Here is a 12,312-nt window from a genome sequence, read left to right on the forward strand (position 1 = left end):
CTTCAAGTACCACTGGGCACAACAGGCTGCTCAGTCTGTTATGCTGGCTCTCTGCTGTTTGAGAGAATCCCACTTCCCACGGTATGGTGCGTCTCTACCCATCTCTCCCTCCTTGGTGCAGCCGCTTCCAAGTGGAAGTCGCTCAGTCGTGTCCGACTCTTTGTGACTCACTCCATGGACTACACAGTCCATGGAATTCTCCAGGCCGGAATACTGGAGTGGGTAGCCTTTCCCTACTCCAGGGGGACCTTCCCAACCCAGGGATCGAACCCAGGTCTCCCGCATTGCAGGTGGATTCTTTACCAACTCCCTCTGCCACTCACAGAGACTCCTCCTTTAGGAATGGCCATCTCAGAGTGTCCGCAGCAAGGTGGCCCAGGGACCCTGAGCGGGAGCGCCCACGGGGCACAGCAGCGGAGGCCAGGCTTTGGGTGACGTGGCTGACTGCGTGCCCTGCACATGTGACCTTCCCTTTCCCATCGCAGGGTTTTTAATGGGCTGTTGGCAGGGGCTACCCCTGGCCTGCTAGTCAGATGCCATGCCATTTCACACTGGAAGTCTGCTTTCTGCTTTTAAACCAGGGACGCAAAGTGAGGGCGGAAGCCTGACGCCTGTGGAGACCTCTGCTTTCGCTGGTCAAGGAGGGCTCCATGTCTTTTAAAATCACGCTCCTTTGGTAATGAACAAAAACCCGAGTTGACTAAAGCAGTATAATTGTCTCATTTTTACACACATTTCAGTAAGTTAGAAGATCTGAGGGAAATTATCCCCTCAGGAGTACTAGGACTAAATCCAAAGGCAGCCAAGGGAAACTGCTGAGACAATATTCTTATCATATTTCCAGGAAAGTTCAGAACCTTTATGAGAAGAGCTGTATTGAAACTCATGGTAATACATTTAGACTAAGGTTTGTATTAAACTTTCAGTGACTGAATTTTAATACTGTGCTGTACATGTGTGCTCAGTCATGTCCGACTCTTTGTGACCCCACGAGGGTCCTCTGTCCATGCGATTCTCCAGGCGAATACTGGAGTGGGTTGCCATTGCTTTCTCCAGGGACTCTCCCCAACCCAGGGATTGAACCTGTGTCTCATGCATTTGCAGGCGGATTCTTCACCCACCGAGCCACCTGGGAAGCTTTCTATGAACACACAATTTGAATACAAAATTGAATATAAAAATATGTATTCAATATTGTATGAATATACAATTTCTTCACAAAAAGTTCAGCTGCTTTTACACTAAGGAAGGTCAGAAGAGGCACAAACAACAAAAATAAATAGTTCATAAAGATGTTATAGGTCGAAATACAGTCAGGACCACACAGTCAGATCACACCCTCAGACCCAGCCAGATGCTCACCCTTCCTGGAATCTTTCCAACTGATGTCCTGATCCTGGAGGGGTGGGGATGGTTGCAGAAACTCTGGGGACCTGGGAGCCACTGATAATTAAAGAGTGCACCTATGAAGTTAGTATTGGAAACATTTGGGATATGAGTAACTAAAGTAGAAACAGCAATATAGATTCTATCTACATATGCTGCTGAAATGCATCATTATCAACTCAAAGCATCAAATTACAGATGATTTGACAAACATTTTCAAGGGCCCTTAATACATAAACAAAACAAACTCTCATATTGGCTGTATGACTATATTTGAGTCATAAATAATTAAATCACAACATGGAAAAATATCTCTTTCCATCTTTCTCTACCAACATACTATGTCTAGGGCACAAATGGTAAAAAAAAAACAAGTATAATCTCTTTTCTCCAAGTTATTATAATGTAGATATCAAGAGTTTGATGACAGTAATATGTATTGGCTCAGAGTTCCAACCATGTAGTTACAAAGAATTTAAGCCCTCCCTGACCCCGAACTTGATCTTTGTGGCTCACATTTCTCTTCACTGCTTCTCCTACTGCTGCCAGCTGGATTTTGAGGAACTTGCTTCTTGGTGATTGCAGGTCTGCCTTATACTGGTCGGTTCTGAGGTCTCTCTGGTTAAGAGTATATTGAGAAAAAAAAAATTTAAAAAAAGAGAGTATATGAAGAGTCCGTGGGGACATGGTCACAGAGAACCATCAGGCCCCTGGTGGTGCTGCCCTCAGAAATGTCCTCTTCTGTGATCTCGGCTCATGACCAGAAGAAGCAGGAGGTGGCTGTCAGTTCTTCTTGACATCCTGCACTCATGGCGGGAGGGGAACACAGACTCTTGTCTTGGATCTGAGGTCTGAGCGTCCAACCTTCTGACCAGAGGTACTCTGCTCAGTTCTGCCCAGAAGTTCTAATGCTTCGAGGCAAACAAGATTCTGGTCGACTTGACTTTGCTAAGTTAGTACAGTGGCCTCTAACATGAAGCATGGTACCCCAGGGATACTTGAAGGAATTGATGATCTTAAGTTCATAGACATTCCTATGTTTCCTGGACTTCCTTTGAAATAAAGTGTCAGGTTAGGAACAATATTTTAGTCCATTCTGGGGTTTTCTGAGTTCACTTACGAGGTAAACTGCAGCAATGGGAGTCAGACAATTTTGGACTAATGAATCTCTTTTTTTATGTCTTAGTTTTGTCAAAGTATGCCTTTGGAGGATAGTTCCAGGAAAGTAAGGCAAAATGAACATTAGTAAGAAAGGCTGAGTGTTAAAAACGCCCCTTCCTGCAATGCATTTAAATATAAGTAGCCTTTTCAGGTCTTGATATTTGTTTCCAGGATACATCCCTAGCTGGAGAGAAAAGAGACTTTAAATAGCAATGCAGTATAGGTTAGCATAGCATTACTGATTATTTTAAAGGTAGTTAGAATGTTTTCTTAGACTATCAAAATTTTTGAGATATGCTAGATAAAATTTCTATGAAATCTTTCCAGTTGGCCATTATTACTCAATGAAGTATTTAAAGCAATTTTTTATTAGATATTGTTAGAAATGTTTATTATAATACAGTAAAATCCTCATCTTATTTCACCATAAAATGTTTAATATTTTCTTCCTCCTCCTAATAAAAAGTTGGCTTGAAGCTCAACATTCAGAAAACTAAGATCATGGCATCTGGTCCCATCACTTCATGGCAAATAGATGGGGAAACAGTGGAAACAGTGGTAGACTTTATTTTTTTGGGCTCCAAAATCACTGCAGATGGTGCCTGCGGCCATGAAATTAAAAGACGCTTACCCCTTGGAAGAAAAACTGTGACCAACTTAGACAACATATTAAAAAGCAGAAACATTACTTTGCCAGCAAAGGTCTGTCTAGTCAAGGCTATGGTTTTTTCAGTAGTCATGTATGTGTGTGAGAGTTGGACTATAAAGAAAGCTGAGCACCAAAGAATTGATTTTGAACTGTGGTGCTGGAGAAAACTCTTGAGAGTCCTTTGGACTGCAAGGAGATCCAACCAATCCATCCTAAAGGAGATCAGTCCTGAATATTCATTGGAAGGACTGATGTTGAAGCTGAAACTCCAGTACTTTGGCCAGCTGATGTGGAGAGCTGACTCATTTGAAAAGACCCTGATGCTGGGAAAGATTGAAGGTGGGAGGAGAAGGGGATGACAGAGGATGAGATGGTTGGATGGCATCACTGACTCAATGGACATGAGTTTGAGCAAGCTCCGGGAGTTGGTGATGGACAGGGAGGTCTGGCGTGCTGCAGTCCATGGGGTTGCAAAGAGTCGGACACGACTGAGTAACTGAAGTGAGCTGAACTGAACTAATATAAAGTAAATAAGATCCTGTGTGTGTGTGTGCTCGGTCACTTTCGTTGTGTCTGACTCTGCGACACTATGGACTATAGCCCACCAGACCCCTCTGTCCATGGGATTTTCCAGGCAAGAATACTGGAGTGGGTTGCCATTCCCTTCTCTCCAAGGGATCTTCCCGACCCAGGGATTGAACCTGCGTCTCCTGTGTCTCCTGCATTGCACATGGATTCTTCACTGCTGAGCCAGTGGGGAAGGCCCGAGTAGGACCCTATGTATAGACTAATTATGTTTGACAGCATCTACCTGCTTTTTCATTACGTGTAAAGGGAAACATTAGGTATTGATTCTTCTTACCAAGAAATGCATTGTCAACAAAACTTAACTTTGATGCTTAATAATTATTTATCAAAATTCAGTATATATTTATGTTTTTTAACAGTAGCATATTAATAATAACTGTAGGAATGCCCTGGTGGTCTAGTAGTTAAGAGTTCACCTTTCAGGGCATGGGGTGCATGGGGTCCCTGGCTGGGGAGCTAAGATCCCACATATTGTGAGGCCAAAAAACCAAAACATAAAGCAGAAAAAATACTGTAACAAATTCAATAAAGAATTTAAAAATCTTCCACATAAAAAAATATAACTGTAGTAACAACTCAATCCAGAAGAACTTTAGAAATTTACACATGTGTTTTTGTAGTAATTTAATAGGACAGGACATGACTTGGTGACCGAACAAATACAATAGGATAGGAGAGCAATAAAAGGTTTACAATTATAAAAATAAAGTAACAGTTTTATTTTTAAATGTCCATATTTATAATTTGCTGATTATCATTACAATGTCCTTTGCAACTATTTAAATTTATAATGAATTATTTTAGATGTCAACCTAAAAATGTTCAAGAAGTACATAGTTAAAAAAAATTCTTTTTCAGAGTACACTGGCAAAAATGTTGACTAACAATTCTGGAAAGAAAGTGTAATAAGTCCTTACCTAATCACTTCTATTAAATAAGGTAGTGGATTCTTTCCCCCTAACTTCATCTCCTCTCACTAACCTCAGTTCTATACTGAGTACCATGTGCCCCTTGGAAGAATAAAAGGATTCTAATTTTGAGATGCCATGAGATCCCAGCTTAAACTTCAACCATTCGAAAGTCTAGCAATAGAGAATGCAGTCCATGGGGTTGAAAAGAGTCAGACATAACTGAGCAACAATAGAGAATGGAAAGCTGGCTGCCCTGGGCTTTAGAAATTCCATTTGAAATAAAAGAAGTAGGGCTTCCTAGTGGTCTAGTGGTTAAGAATCTGCCTGCCAATCCAAGGAATGTGGGTTCAGTCCCTTGTCTGGAAAGATCCCACTGCCACGAGGCAGCTAAGCCCGAGAGCCACTCTACCAAGTCTACGTGCTGCAACCACTGAAGCTCAGCGCCTGGAGCTCATCGTCTGCAACAAGAGAAGCCTGCACACCGCAACTGGAGCAGCCCTCATCTGCCGCCAATTAGAAAGCCCCAGTGGAGCAACCAAGACCCGATGCAGGCCAAAATAGATAGATAAATTGTAATTAAATCTTGGCAGTAAACTTTACTCCCTAGAAATTTAAGATTTCAGATAGAAAATTACAACTGTAGAATTTATTCACTTTAAGAAGGCAGAGGTATCTCTTTAATGTGTTAGACCACATCAAGCTCACTTGGGGGAGAAAGGTGGATTTTTTTTTTCCATGATGCCCAAAGTCAGATGTTCATATCTTTTCAGAAAACAAAAATATTTCCAGTGTTAAGTCATATGAAAACCTCTCCTTAAAAATGCTTCAGTGTTCTAAATTATATGTCTAATTCTTGGGTTTGAACTATTATTATTTATGAGAGTTAATATTAATAACAAATAACCATATAAGTTAAATATCAGCAAGAAGTATGTTAATAAAAAGTATTCAAAACATTTTACCGGCAAATGAAGTCAATTCCTTTCATTATTTTCTGAATTCAAAAAGGTTAAAGAATGTGGCCACCCTGCTGTATAATGAGATGGGTTGACGATGCTCACAAGCAAGTGAACATAGGGCCTTATTGTATTAAACACAGATTTATACCTTGAGAATCTGAATCAAATTCTAATTCAGTTGCTATTAGTTCTACCTTTAAAAAAATGGATCTAGATGTAATACTGCAAATTACTGTTTTATATTTAAGTCATTGGAACTACTTTGGGGGGAATAATGATATTCTAATATTAATTAACATTAAGTTCCTTCATAATTCTAAGAAGTTATCTAAGTATTCTATGTTTCAGAAGCCTCAAAAGACAAATAGCATTGTCAAATTTTCTTTTGGGAATCATATATCCAAATATATATTATTATGAGATTAAAATGTAAGGTTATTCAGTGACTTGCCAATGATCAAGGAGAAGGCAATGGCACCCCACTCCAGTACTCTTGCCTGGAAAATCCCATGGACAGAGGATCCTGGTAGGCTGCAGTCCATGGGGTCGCTAAGAGTCGGGCACGACTGAGCGACTTCATTTTCACTTTTCACTTTCATGCATTAGAGAAGGAAATGGCAACCCACTCCAGTGTTCTTGCCTGGAGAATCCCAGGGACAGAGGAGCCAGTGGGCTGCCGTCTATGGGGTCGCACAGAGTTGGACACGACTGAAGCGGCTTAGCAGCAGCAGCCAATGATCAAAATATTTCTGTTGGATTTTTTAAAATAACAAATTTCTAGTTCTTTGCAGGCTCAGAAATTTGGGTGGTGACATATTTATGAATATTGGCTGAATATTTATTTCCTTTAATTCACTAGTTTTCCTGGACAGTTACAGATTCACAGTCAAGAGGCAAAGAAGTAGAATTTGAGTGCATTGGAAGCTGAGGTGCTGAATGGGACCACATGGTGTGGGTGGTGGTGGTCTTAGGTTAGGTATAAGGGAGCTGCATATGACGAGGCAATTTCTATTCAACGCTAACCCGTAGCTTGCAGAGGTGGAATACGCCTGGGCAATGGCACCCCTGTGAGCAGTGATCCTCATACTTTAACATGTGTATGAATCACCTGAAAGTGTTAGCTGCTCAGTCGTATCCAACTCTGCAACCTCATGGAATGCAGCCCGCCAGGCTCCTTTGTCCATGGGATTATCCAGGCAAGAATATTGGCGTGGGTTGCCACTTTCTTCTCCAGGGGACCTTCCTGACTCAGGGGTCAAAGCCAGTTCTCCTGCAGGTAGATTCTTTACTGTTTGAGCCATCGGATCTCATTAAAAGCAGATTTCATTGAGGAAATTTGTGTGTGAGGCCGATGTTCTGCATTTCTAATAAGCTCCTAGGAGACACGGATGCTGCTGGAGTACTGTAAGTAGCAAAAGTTGAGAGCACTGATACTGTTCTTTCAGTCTAGAGGTGGCCGAGAGTTGGAGGCTCAGCCTCTCTCATCAAGCCGGCTGTCAAGCAGCTACAAGAATGGAAAATTATTCAACTTCTAAGGGACCTATTATCTCCTTCTGTAAAATTACAGATCTGGGCCAGGTGATGGGTCAGGTCCCTTCGGAACTATAAAACTTAAGGATTTAAGATAATTCTTATTCTTATTTTGGCTGCTATTTTCTGTATTTCCCCTCATAAATGGTTAGCAAAAATTGGAAAAACGTTTTACTGCATTGTATCACTCCCAAAGGCCATCACTGAGTTGTGCTGTGCACTCTTTGAGACAAATGATATATATTTTTCACATCACTTTCTACATTCTTCTCTCATAATTCTTAGAACACTAATCAGATTTCTATTTTGCTTTAAGAATTCTTATGACTACTGAACCTATCTGTGGGTTAGTTTTCTGTTGCCCAAATAAAAAATGTAGTTCCTATTATTTCACATTTTTCAGAGAAGCTGTAATATTTGTAAATAAAGGGTGTTCCTTTAATTAGAACCAATTTCATACACTGCAGCACTGCTAAGCAGCAATGGCTGGTATGATTTCAAAGTACATTTAACAGTGAACAAATTCTTTCCCTTTCTGAATAGAATTTGAGTCAGCTGCTTCCTGTTTATTCCCACTATCAACATCTTTATTCAGAACTTAACATTAACTCTTGTCCGGGTTACTTTACTAATCTACCAACTGGTGTTCCATTTCCAGCCTTTTCACTTTATAATTATTGCAATTCAGCCCTGCCAGAGCAATGTTCCCAAATTTCAACAAAGTGCATGCCACTCCTAGTCAAAATTCTGTGATGAGTTCTTATTCAACACCTCAATGTTTTGGGGTCAATCTACATTTTTCAGGTTCCCATTGCTTCCCTTAACCAAGTATTTCCTACATATCTACAGCTCTGTTTACATATCTTCTCTACCTGGTATTCTTTCTTTTATAAAACCCTACTCCATTCTTTAAGACCTATTGAAAGTTCCAGTTCTTGCCTAAAGTGTCCCCCGATTCTTCCACTAAGAAGTTGAACTCATATAGCACAGTCTTCCTTACACCTGCCTCTCTATATTATAACCTCTACATACGGTTCCTCACTGCCCTCCATTATACAATTCTTAGGCTTCTGTAGTACATCTTAATTATCTTTGTAACTTTCACAATGCTTTTTAATTCTCCATATCTGTTGAAGAAAAGAGTGAATATATAATATGGCCTAAATATTCATCTATGGGTCAAGATATCCAGAAACTGCAGCAGTTTAAAATTAGTCATTAGTTTTCTGTAGTGTTTATTTTGGACAAATTACATAATCTCTGTGATCTAGTATTCATATATATGTATATATGAAGGTAAAGGAATTTTAGTACATTTTTTGCTCACTTGATGGATATAAAGCACTGTAATATATGCTAGAGAAGAGAGAGAACTTTCAACTTTCTGGATCAGGAAATATTGTCATAGGATTAGTGTGTTTCAGATTGAACTAGTGTGTTGCTAAAAATTTCTGTTAATTCAGAATATACAAAGGTGAATAATTTTTATTTCATATTCTTCAGATGTAACACAATTATACTGGCTTCACAGTTTATTATTAAACTCAGCAGTGGCCACAGGACTGGAAAAAGTCAGTTCTCATTCCAATCCCAAAGAAGGGCAATACCAAAGAATGTTCAAACTACTGCACAATTATACTCATTTCACATGCTAGCAAGGTAATGCTCAAAATACTCCAAGCTAGGCTTCAACAGTATGTGAACTGAGAACTTCCAGATGTTCAAGCTGGATTTAGAAAAGGCAGAGGAACCAGAAATGAAAGGGTTAATATTTTCTAAAGAATAAGTAGAATTTCTTCCTTAAGTTACCACAAGCACTGCCTTAGGAATGCTCCCATTATTGTCTATCATGGTTTGAGATCATTAAAACTGTCCCGTGTAAGGTACAGTATACATTAATTATTTTCTTAAAACATGAAAGCAAAAAAATCCATAATTATTATAGGATTTGTGAACTTTGGGCACATACCAAATTGATTTTCTGTGCTCAATAAAAGTCAACACGATGGTTAGGAATTTTCAGCTGCAGAGAATTAACCCTTTTAGGATACTAGTTTGGTCTACTAGTACAATATTATAATAATTGTAAGAACTTTAAAAAATAAAACAAGAAAATTTGTTGCATAATCAAAAGCAATGAGCTATAACTAATATATAATACTATAAAACTTTAGATTAATATAAAATTAAAAGATCTTAGTCTAACATAATTTTCAATATTAATATCTCTTCCAGTCAACCAGAACATATAACTTTTAAGTAGTTCTAACTATAAATATAGTATTTTAAATCAATAAATTTTTAAAAAATTGCTTGAGAAGTCTGTTAACTATAGAAGAATTCTCCCATCTTTGTCTACTAATCCTAGTTTAAGAAAAAAAAAAACAGTATTATAATTTTCTAAGGAATATTTTCTATGATATTATTTTCTCTGGATACCTATAAATTCTTCCATTGAGGTTATGGAAAATGTATGTTTATAGAGAAATTAAAACTGTTAGACTTAATATCCACTATATGCATATGAGACCCCTATTGTATCATAATATTCACTATTTCTTAATATTCCTGATATTTTTTTCATGCCAGGAGTTAATCAGTGTGAAAATCAAGGAAGGTTTGAATGCGTTCTTAAACCTTAGGTTACAGACTCTAATGCTATTATCTTCTCTAAGTGTCTTTCTTCAAAAGATATAAGCACACAACTTAGACTGCTTTAAATGGTCTAGGTTGAAATAAATGTAAATATTGTCTCTATTTATCCATGGAATACTGACATAATCTCTGATATACTTGTGGAATATAATACAACCTGACTGCAAGATCATGATTCTATTCTCAGAGTGCTATTTACCCAGTTACTCATTGTAAAACAAGAGTGTTAACAACAAGTCAAGAAACCAGGTTTTTCATGCATGGTCTTTATATCACTTTAGAAAATCTTATGGGAGGACTTCCCCAGTGGTCCAGTGGTTAAGAATCTACCCTGCAATGCAGGGGATGCAGGTCTGATCCCTGTTTGGGGAACTAAGATTCCACAATCTGCGGAGCAACCAAGCCCAAGTGCTCTAGAGCCTGCACTCAAAGATCCCCCCTGCTGCAACTAAGACCCAAGGCAGCAACCCCCCTCCCCTAATGTATCTCCATGGGCTTTCTAGGTGGCATTAGTGATAAAGAACCCCCCTGTCAATGCAGGAGACATAAGAGACTTGGGTTTGAACCCTGGGAAGATTCCCTGGAGGAGAGCATGGCCACCCAGTCCAATATTCTTGCCTGGAGAATCCCATGGACAGAGGAGCCTGGCGGGCTACCGTTCATGGGGTCACAAAGAGCTGAACATGACTGAAGTGACTTAGCATGCATGCACACACGCATGGTTCCTGAAGAGAGAGCTGAAGTTGCAAGACTGTGGAAAAGCATGTAAAATATGATAGCAAAGACTGATGTCCAAATATTCTCTTGTGCTTTTACCAAAGGTTCCACTAGCTTTTGCCATCCACCTTATATCATGAGTATTTGTAATCTGAACATGCAAACACCAGATCAGAAACACTGAGGTCTGGTGGAGGGCTCTCCAGAGTGTGGCATGAGTACTGCTGGCATCATACAAGAAAATATTAGGGGGTATATTAACAACTGGAGAAGGCAATGGCACCCCACTCCAGTACTCTTGCCTGGAGGGTCCCATGGACGGAGGAGCCTGGTAGGCTGCAGTCCATGGGGTCTCTAAGAGTCGGACACAACTGAGCTTCTTCACTTTCACTTTTCACTTTCATGCATTGGAGATGGAAATAGCAACCCATTCCAGTGTTCTTGCCAGGAGAATCCCGGGAACGGCGGAGCCTGGTGGGCTGCCGTCTATGGGGTCACACAGAGTCGGACACGACTGAAGTGACTTAGCGTAGTATATTAACAACATTTTGTATTTTACTAGATACACACTTATCTTAAAGTGTATTCTGCTTATTACTTTATAATTATTCCTCCTTGGATCAAGCTTCCTTTTCATACAAATTTAAGCTTAAAAATTGAGTTCATTAGCTTCTGACAAAAGTCAGATGGAGATTTGGGATTCTCTGGTAAGTGGAACAGTGATGTGGGAAGCTCAGTCACTAACTAGGTGAATCACCGTACCCAAGTCATACTTCTTTGAGCATCTGTTTCTTATTTGTGAAGAGACTGTTGTTCTTTCGCTGCAAGAAGTCATCTGCGGCCGCCTGTACAGCCATGGCCAAGATACAGGTCCTGAGACCCTGGCAGCAAGGAGAAGCTGATGAAACAACAGAGCAGCTCAAGGTGGCGCTGTCTCAGCTGCGCGTCGCCAAAGCGAAACGTGGTGAGGCTTCCAGACTCTCCAAGACCCGAGCGGCTAGCAAATCCACGGCCTACGTTCCCACTGCCATTAGCCAGACCCAGAAAGAGAACCTCAGGAAATTCTCTAAGAAGCATAAATCCTGGATCTGTGCCATGCACCACCGCTTCAACAAGCAGGAAAGAACCTGAAGACCAAGAAGCTGCCCCGGAAGGAGCAGCCGTCCCCGCCGTGAAAGTACACAGTCAAGGCATGAGCGCACGATAGTCAATAAGACATGAATAAACTAGCAAAACTAAAGATCGTTGGGGTGACCTCTGAGATCCTCTCTAAGATCCACCACCCTTAGATGATATGTTCTCTGTCTAACGCACTGTAAGTACGCTAATCCTTGTAAAACAAACTAGTCAGGGAAATTCGTGGACTTGATGTAGATGTTTCTGAGGTTAAAACACCCTAGATTAGATCAATCCTTTGAAAGGATTGATTAGAACAGTCCTTTGAAAGACTGGAGATAGACTTGGTTTGGCTTAGTAACACTTTTTTTTTTGCACATGGGAGGGATTCCAGATATCTTTAGATTCTCTCATCTACATGGTGGCCAAAGAGCAGAGAGTTTTATGTGCCATATTTCACATGTGTTAGTATCATCCTAATCTGAGAGTAAGAAGCCTGGGAATCCATGATGCAGTCAGATGAAAGATTTGAATAAAATCAGCCATAGAAGAAAAATACATGTTTATTACATGGAGAAAAGGATAGACAAATGCTAGCATAAGGTAAAGAGTTGCCTTTTACAAAACAGGAGGAGCCTAA

At 40.0% G+C, this 12,312-nt stretch overlaps 1 pseudogene; it reads left to right on the forward strand.

Moving 5' to 3' along the window:
* The first annotated feature begins 11,411 nt into the window (after nt 1–11,411).
* LOC136172975 (large ribosomal subunit protein uL29 pseudogene) lies at nt 11,412–11,687 on the forward strand (annotated as a pseudogene).
* Nucleotides 11,688–12,312: the final 625 nt, after the last annotated feature.

This window comes from Muntiacus reevesi, chromosome 8, assembly GCF_963930625.1.
Source record: "Muntiacus reevesi chromosome 8, mMunRee1.1, whole genome shotgun sequence".
Taxonomy (NCBI): Eukaryota; Metazoa; Chordata; class Mammalia; order Artiodactyla; family Cervidae; genus Muntiacus; species Muntiacus reevesi.